General features: G+C 43.8%; 1 pseudogene; it reads right to left on the bottom strand.

Annotated features, from left to right (window-relative positions):
- Positions 1-1,560: 1,560 nt before the first annotated feature.
- On the bottom strand, positions 1,561-6,720 carry LOC131344989 (interferon-induced very large GTPase 1-like; annotated as a pseudogene).
- Between the last annotated feature and the right edge of the window lie 1,612 nt (positions 6,721-8,332).

The raw sequence follows: 8,332 nt of genomic DNA, 5'->3' as shown, positions 1-8,332 counted from the left end.
TTGGACTCATCAGTGAGTCAGCTTATAGAGAGGAGGTGGACTGTCTAGCTGCGTGGTGTGCTGGCAACAACCTGCTGCTCAACACTGCGAAGACCAAGGAGCTCATAGTGGACTTCAGGAAGGAGAAAGGTGACACACACACCTATTCATCTCAATGGAGAGGTGGTGGACCGTGTCACTAGCTTCAAATTCCTGGGTATCCACATCTCCGAGGATCTCTCCTGGACTACCAACAGCTCCAGTCTGGTCAAGAAGGCTCACCAGCGCCTCTTCTTCCTGAGGGCTCTGAGGAAGAACCATCTCTCCTCAGACATCCTGGTGAACTTCTACCGTTGCACCATCGAGAGCATCCTGACTGGCTGTATCATGTCTGGTATGGAACTGCACTGTGTCAGCCCGGAAAGCGCTGCAGAGGGTGGTGAAAACTGCCCAACGCATCGTAGGAGTTCAACTTCCTAAGATCGAGGACATTTACAGGAAGCGTTGTCTCACCAAAGCACGCAAAATCATAAAGGACTTTTATCACCCTGCCAATAGACTCTTTGCCCTCCTGCCTTCTGGGAGGTGCTACAGGAGCCTCCGGACCAAGACTAGCAGGTTTAGGAACAGCTTTTTCCCCACAGCTGTTTCTTTTCTGAACTCTGCCTCCACCCGATCACACACACATTGACTGAACACTTTATTATCAGTGTATATAACCTTTTTCTGTATATAACCCTTTCTATGTACAGTTTACATATACAAATTATTTATCATAGTATACAATATCTTCCTCATTGCACACATCTAAATCATTGCACTCATTGTACATAACTCCTCTGTATACTGTTTACATATTTATTTAATTATTATCATGGTATACAATACCTTCTTTATTGCACCACTACAATCATTTGCTCATTTGCACTCATTGCATTTACCTCCCACTGTATACTGTTTATATACTGTTATATATGCAAATTATTTATAGATTTTTGTATATTGTTTATATATGCCAATTATTTATTGTTATATACTTATTATATATGCTAATTATTTGCACTGCGAAATCACTTCTGGTTAGATGCTAACTGTATTTCGTTGCCTTGTACCCACATGTGCAGTGACAAAGTTGAATCTAATCTAATCTAATCAAAGGTGAGTTGTTCTAAGGTGTTTAACATGTCTAGACATAAACATCAGTAAAATGAAGCTGGAGTGATGAGATCTATTGTCTCATCTTCATCTTATTATCTCCAACAGTGTAAAGAACAAAGAAAGGAAGGAACTGTTCTGGAGGGACAGTAAAATCAGTGACATACAGTTTATTGATCCATAAATCCCACATTTTTGTTTTCTTTGATTCTGTTTCCCTCCTGAACTGGTTTACGTCTCCGTCTTCGTCTTTATCTTCATCTTCGTCGTACTCTGTCCTCTTACAGTTTTCGCATGTGACGTTTACATATTCAAGCAGTTTCATTTTGTTTTCTATCTCATGATTAAAGTAAGTTGTCTTCATATCAGATCTTCTTTGTTTTTGCTTTAAACAGCTCTTTCCTGTTCAGATGAAACAGCATGAAATCATTCTTTAAATATATTTATCCAAACTTCTGATAGCTTGTTGTTTTGTGAACGATCTCCAACCAGAGGGAATCTCTTTAGGGTGGAACACTGTTTTGTAGTGCAACTGCAGGTTTTTCTTGAACTTGGCTGATCAGGGGTGATGCTCCAGTTAGCATACTCTGGTCCTGCTTTTCTGTAACATTTGTCAGATATCTGCTGATACATAGAAACTCGGTCGCTGCCTTCAGTCAGAATGTTTACGACATCCTCCCAAAAATCAAAAGCTCTCTCTGGGGGTATGTCTCGTGTAAGATCAGCGACCCATTCATCCCACACTGTGTCAAATTTTTGCTGGAGAACTGTCTGTGTTTTAATCTGTGTTTTTGCCTTTGAGTTCCTGAGCCAGCTCTTTGCTCAGATTAAACAGCTTTTCATTGTACTCCTTCTGTCTCGCTTTACGATCGAAGTTCTCCCGTGTGTTCTGCAGCTGTAGAAGTTCACTCAGGTTCCTTTTCATATTCTTCACAAGGTCGTCAAGAAGCTCTGTGATTTTCTTTTCAAATTTCGCTCTCCACTGGATTAAAATGTCTTTGTTTGTCGGTTGTCTTCAAAGTAAATCTTCATTTTTTTGTCCACTTCCTCTTTTGTTATTTGCATTTCATTATAAAGGTCTTTTTCTTCAATCTTTTGTGAGTTTTCATTTTCAATTCTGTTGTGAAATTTCTCTTCGATAGCTAACCTGTTGCTTCTGAGAGCCCAGGCCCATTTTCCATACTCTGTCTCGAGCTTTTTGTAGACCAGAATCTCTAGTGTGTTTTTGAAGCTGAACACAAAGTTCTCGCTAAGTAACGCATTCCAGAGGTCAAAGATGCCTCTGGAATGCGTTTGGTGGTGCCATCGGAGGACTTCCCTCCCCGAGCTGCACAAAATAATAGACATCGTTTTGTACATCAAAATCAATAATGTCACTGAAACAATTAGCTTTACAGTCTTCTTCTTTAGCAGCTAATTTTGCCATTTGGTCCAGATTTTCCTCCAAGCATCTCCTTCTCTCCATGTTTTTCTCTCCAGCAGTGATGTCTCCAACATTCTGATGGAAAAACAGCTGGAATTCAGTTTGAACTTCTTCATCCTCAGGAAGGCCTGAACAACAATCTGAAGGATGTCCTGCATCTCAGCCAGGTTCTCACCAAAGATGTTGATCAAGGTCAGGTTTTCAAGACCAAAAACGTATGTAGCGAGTTCATTGTCATGATGTCGAGTGGATGTCCCTGCAAGTTCAAGCACTCAAAGTCCTTCAGTATCTACAACTAGAATGTAGTCAAACATCAGCTCTTCCTTCATCTTCTCTGACACTCTGACCAGCTGCATGAAGGCTCCTCTGGTGCACCTTCCAGCACTGACAGCAAACTGGAGACCAAACATGGCATTGAGCATGGTGGATTTCCCAGAGCTTTGAATCCCTAAAACTGACAGAACAAACACTCTCTGATCTCCCAGTATCTTCACAAGTTCATGTAGAACTGCTGAAACCCAGATCAGAGGAACATGAGCAGCATCTTCATCCATCAGCTCCAGTGGGTGACCAGCTTTGATGAGCTGTGCTGCAAGCCTGGGGAGATCAGTCATGTTTTTGTTGTGGGATTGTACAGAAACGGCTGACTCGTATATCTGAGCCATCTCTCTGAGGATGTGCTCCAAACCAAAGGTTGCTGCATTCAGCTGTCCAGAGATTTATTCAAGCTTTGCTTGCTCTTCTTGCATTCTACCTGATATATCTTGTTTCTTTTTGAGGTCAGAAACCTTTGTCCATGTTTCCTTGTATTGGTGGTAAAGAGCTGTAAGATCAACTGAGGTGCGCTTGTCCATCAGAATCCCAACCCATTTTAAAAAGTATGCTCGTTCGTTTCAGCGAGAAAATAAACTGTCTCATCAGATCCGAGGGACAATATCTACTCTGCTTTTCACGGATCTCCTTCATCTCATCTTATTTTGAACAGTTCTTTTGAAAACTTTTCAAACTTTTATTTTTCTTATTCATGTTAAATTTCTGAGACTTTCTCCACTCTGCTTCTGGTATTCCAGACATTTAAACATGCACACAACAACATTACAGCACGAAGTATCGTTTGTGTTTCACTGTCTACTGAGCCTTGTATTATTGCCATTGTTTTTGCCATCTGATTTCTGTTTCTTGGATTTTCACTGTTTTTTGGATTTACCCTTTTGGTTTTGTTTGCTCCACTGACTGTTTTTCTATTTTTTGATCTCTTGCCTGCTTCTGCGTTTTTTCCTCTGCCTGCTGATTTTGCTTTGTTTGCCTCTCCTTATTAAACTCCTTTCACTGCACATGGACCCTACTCATCCTTCTTTACAGGATACTTCACCACCAGTGAATCAAGCGAATGTAACCCAGCTTCAGACACAGTTAACCCAGCAAGGACAAACCCTAGCGGCCTACCAGGAGCAACTAACGACCCTCCAGACCACCAACAGTTGGTGCTACCCGATAAGTTCAATGGCTGTGTGGACAGTTTCAAGGGGTTCCTCCAGCAATGTTGTAACGTCTGGGACCCCTGCCCTATGCGGGGCTCGACCTCAGACGCCCGTGGTGTGTGTGCGCACGCCAGCACACGGTGTAATGTGACCCATGCGCAGGATTCAGCGAAGCACTGCTTTTATTACATTTAAGACGCGACATAGGGAAACAAACGTAACACTAGACATGGCGTGGATAACTAAACAAAACAAAACCTAGACCTTAGCTTGGACATGGAACCTAGCAAACAAAACCCCAACAGAAACCACGGTACAGATAACAATCATGGACAAGGACACAAACACAAGGATCCCTATTTATAGGGGTAGACATTAGGGCTAATGGGATACAGGTGACAATCAGGATAGGAACAATAGGAAGGGCATAACAAAAGACACACAAAGAAGCAGGCTTCCAAGGTTCACCTGCCAGCGCCCTCTCTGGGCCTGGCAGGGAACTGTCCAGCTGTTCCTGACAAATGTGAAGTCTTTTTTGTTCACCAACACGGATACTTACTGCAGCAATTCCACCAAATGTGCCTTCCTTCTTATGTTACTCACCAGGCGAGCTCTGGATTGGGCAACAGCGGTATGGGATGGGGAGCCACAGGTACGAACATCTTATTCACACTTTACTCAATGGATTCAGGACATTTTCAAATACCCTGCTGGTGGTTGTGATATATCCATCTAAATGCTAATGCTCTGCCAGGGCACTGATACTGCAGCAGACAATGAAATTACTATGAAATTTCACACGCTGGCAGCACACAGCACCTGGAACCACCTAACAGTCAAGGCAGTGTTTAGAGAAGGCCTCAACACCTCACTCCATGCCAAACTGGCCAGCAGGGATGAAGATTCATCCCTGGCTCAGTACATCGCCATAGCCATCTGTTTGGATAATCTTATCCAATACCAACCGCCAAACTCTCACACCATGTTTAATCTTCCAAGAATCATAGCCCATGCAGATAGGCCACACCCAAATCTAACCTGCAGAACACCAACGCCACCAATGTCTCTAACTGTGCCACTACTGTGGCCAAGCCACTCATCCATGTGCCATCTGCCCAGAAAAAAACAGATACCCAATCTGCCCAGCTGAGCCCTTTGTCCGCTAAGTTTTTAATTACCTGTTCAGGTTCGGCCATCAACATTATCCACCACCAGCTCCTCTAGGAGCTACATCACGATGGTAAATACGATGGTATGGCCTCATTACTCACCAGACTGCACCCTTAACCCTAAGATCAGCCTCTTTCACATGGAAGAAATTTCACCATTTGTCACTTCACCACTAGCTAACCAGATCAGTAGATCTGATGGACCAACAAAAACTCACACACTGGTCACCCTTGAGGAAACACTGGCAGGAGGCTTCATTTGGCCCTCTACATCACATGTAGCATCTGGATTCTTCTTTGTGGAGTAAAAAAGAGCATAGACTATAGACTATAGTGGACTTAATTCCATAACCATTTGCCACCCCCATCCTCTACCTACCTCTGGTGCCACCAGCCATAGAACAGCTCAGAGGAGCTAAAATTTCCACGAAACTGGATTTCTGAATAACCTCATCAGAATATGAGAAGGGGATGAATGGAAATCAGAGTTAATCACAACCAGAGGTCACTTTGAGTACTTGGTAATGTCATATGGACTAACTAGTTCATAAGTGGTTTTTAAGTTGTTTGTTAATGAAATCTTTAAATACCGCCTGAATCACTGTGTCATCGTCTATATTGATGATATCAAAATCTATTCCAAAAGCTACAACTCCCACATTGAACATGGCCATCTGGTATTGAAATGAGTACTCCAACATTACCTCTTCATTAAAGGATAAAAATGTGAATTCCATCAGCACACCAGAAACTTTCTGAGATGGACTCCAGTAAGGTCAGTGCCATGACTGAATGGCCTGTTCCATCCAGCATCAAGGAATTACAATGCTTCCTGAGGTTCACAAACTTACAGGCAGTTCATCAGAGGTTACAGTACAGTGGCTGCTCCTCTCACAGCTTTGCTCCGAGGGAATCCCAAAAAGCTACAGTCTGAGGCAGCTCACTTGGCCTTCAAACAACTAAAGCACCACTTCAATACTACAATACAAACATTTCTCATGTGCCTTCTTCTCCCGCAAACTGAAACTAATGGAGACAAACTATGATGTGGGAAAGAGGGAACTACATTCTATTAAGGAAACTCTTGAAAAATGAAGACACTGGTTGGGGGGAGGTCATCTGTTTTAAGTGCTCACAGATCATAAGAACCTTGAGTATATAAAAATCGGCAAATCCTTTAACTCACGCCTTGCATGCTGGGCCCTATTATTCACCCGCTTCAAATTTGTTGTCACCTACATTCCTGGGTCCAAAAACAGTAAAATGGATGCCCTCTCATGCCTCTCCTTGCTGAGACAGATCCTGAACCTATTCTGCCCCCCCTCAATCATTCTAGCACCTATACTCTGGGACATAATGGGGGAAATTTGTCAAGAGTGACAGGAAGAGGAACCACCGACCGGATATCCCCCATCATGACAGTATGCACCCTTCATCCTATGTCAGCGAAACATTTATTTGATTCACACTACTCGCAGTATCGGACACCCAGGTATTCAGAGAACCACACAAATTCTCCACAATGTGTTTTGGTGGCCCTCCCTACCCACTGATGTTAAGACCTATGTGGATGCCTCTCAGGTCTGTACCCCCCCGGCTATCTACAGGTCTCCCCATACCCCGACGCCCATGGGAACACTTGGTGGTGGATTTTGTTACTGATCTCCCCACCTCTCACTGCTGTCCTGGTAACAGTGGATCAGTTCTCCAAAGCATGCAAGCTCATTCCTCACAACTCCCCACAGCCATGGAAACAGCCACAGCCTTATTTGAACATGTCTATTGTTGTTATGACATCCCAAAGGACATAGTCTCTGAGTTAATCTCCCATGTGTAGAGATAATTCTGCGACAAACTGGGCATCAATGTGAGTCTCACCTCCAGCTACCACCCAAGACCCGATACCAGCCGAGAGGTATGAGAGAGCGCTCACATACATGTCCAACAAGCGATTCACCACCAGAGCATCAAGGCCAACTAGAAGAGAGGCCCATACTCACAATACCAGGACAGAAAGTCTGGCCATCCACTAAAAACCTAAGGTTAAAACTCCATCGTAAGCTGAGTCCACATTATGTTGGCCCATTCAAAATCCTCCTACAAGTAAATCAATACCACCTCGACCTACCTGGTTATTGAATCTCTTCTTCTTTTTACGCCTCGCTCCTCAAACCAGTAGTCAACCCCACACCACCACCAACCATAGAGACCGAGGGAGCCCCTGCAGGCTGCCTACAACACCTTGTAGATTGGGAAAGATATGGGCCAGTGGGTCAACCCCAACAACATATCAGATCCATCCTTAATCACTGAATTCACCGGACACACCCTGATCGGCCAGCTCCCAGATCTTGAGACTGACCAAGAAGAACACCAGGAGGTGTTCCTAGGAGGGGGGATTCTGTTACAAACTTGCCCACTATTTCCCCCCACCCCAAGCGCCATGTGCACACATACCATTTCATTGGCTCAGATAGGACACGTGACAGAGGAATACATGCCAGCATATCCATATAAGGGCATCTACATCAAATCCATACAGCTTTTTTGTCTTGAGGAAGTGTTTTGCTGTATGTGTGTCAATTGTCTGTCCGCAGGTATGGCGTTTAAGAATTTTAAGCGGTGTGTGCATCCGTGTCCATGTTTTATTACGGTCAGCTCTCGAGTTATCCGGCTGCATGCATTGTGGGAGATTTCCTCCTAGCAAACCTGACCTGAGACCTGTCATCTTGGCCAGGAGGGCCATGAAGGAATCCTGATGCCCTATGGTTCCTGGGAGCATCCTCCTTAATCTACCCTACCGCCTCTGGCATTTCGGGGATTTGTAAGGCCCACCCTCACTCCCGTTTTCCCCTCATAAATCTATCCCTGATCTGTGCCTGCCAGTGCACTTTTTCAGGATGGCAGGGGGGTTGGGTCAACAAGGTTGACACTCTTTCAGACAGCCTGGCAGCATGGAAGCTTCTGCCAGATGTCTGTCAGTGCAATATGCATAACTGTTTCTCGTGTAATTTATTCTAAGTGTGTAAAGTGTAATTTGTGTATCCTGTGTAATATGTGTAAAGTACCTAATTTCGTTGGACATGCCATATGTTCCAATGACAATAAAGATATTCTATTCTATT

This window comes from Hemibagrus wyckioides, linkage group LG24, assembly GCF_019097595.1.
Source record: "Hemibagrus wyckioides isolate EC202008001 linkage group LG24, SWU_Hwy_1.0, whole genome shotgun sequence".
NCBI classification, from domain to species: Eukaryota; Metazoa; Chordata; class Actinopteri; order Siluriformes; family Bagridae; genus Hemibagrus; species Hemibagrus wyckioides.
The sequence above is the reverse complement of the archived record's forward strand: the minus strand, read 5'-3'. Positions and strand labels throughout refer to the sequence as shown.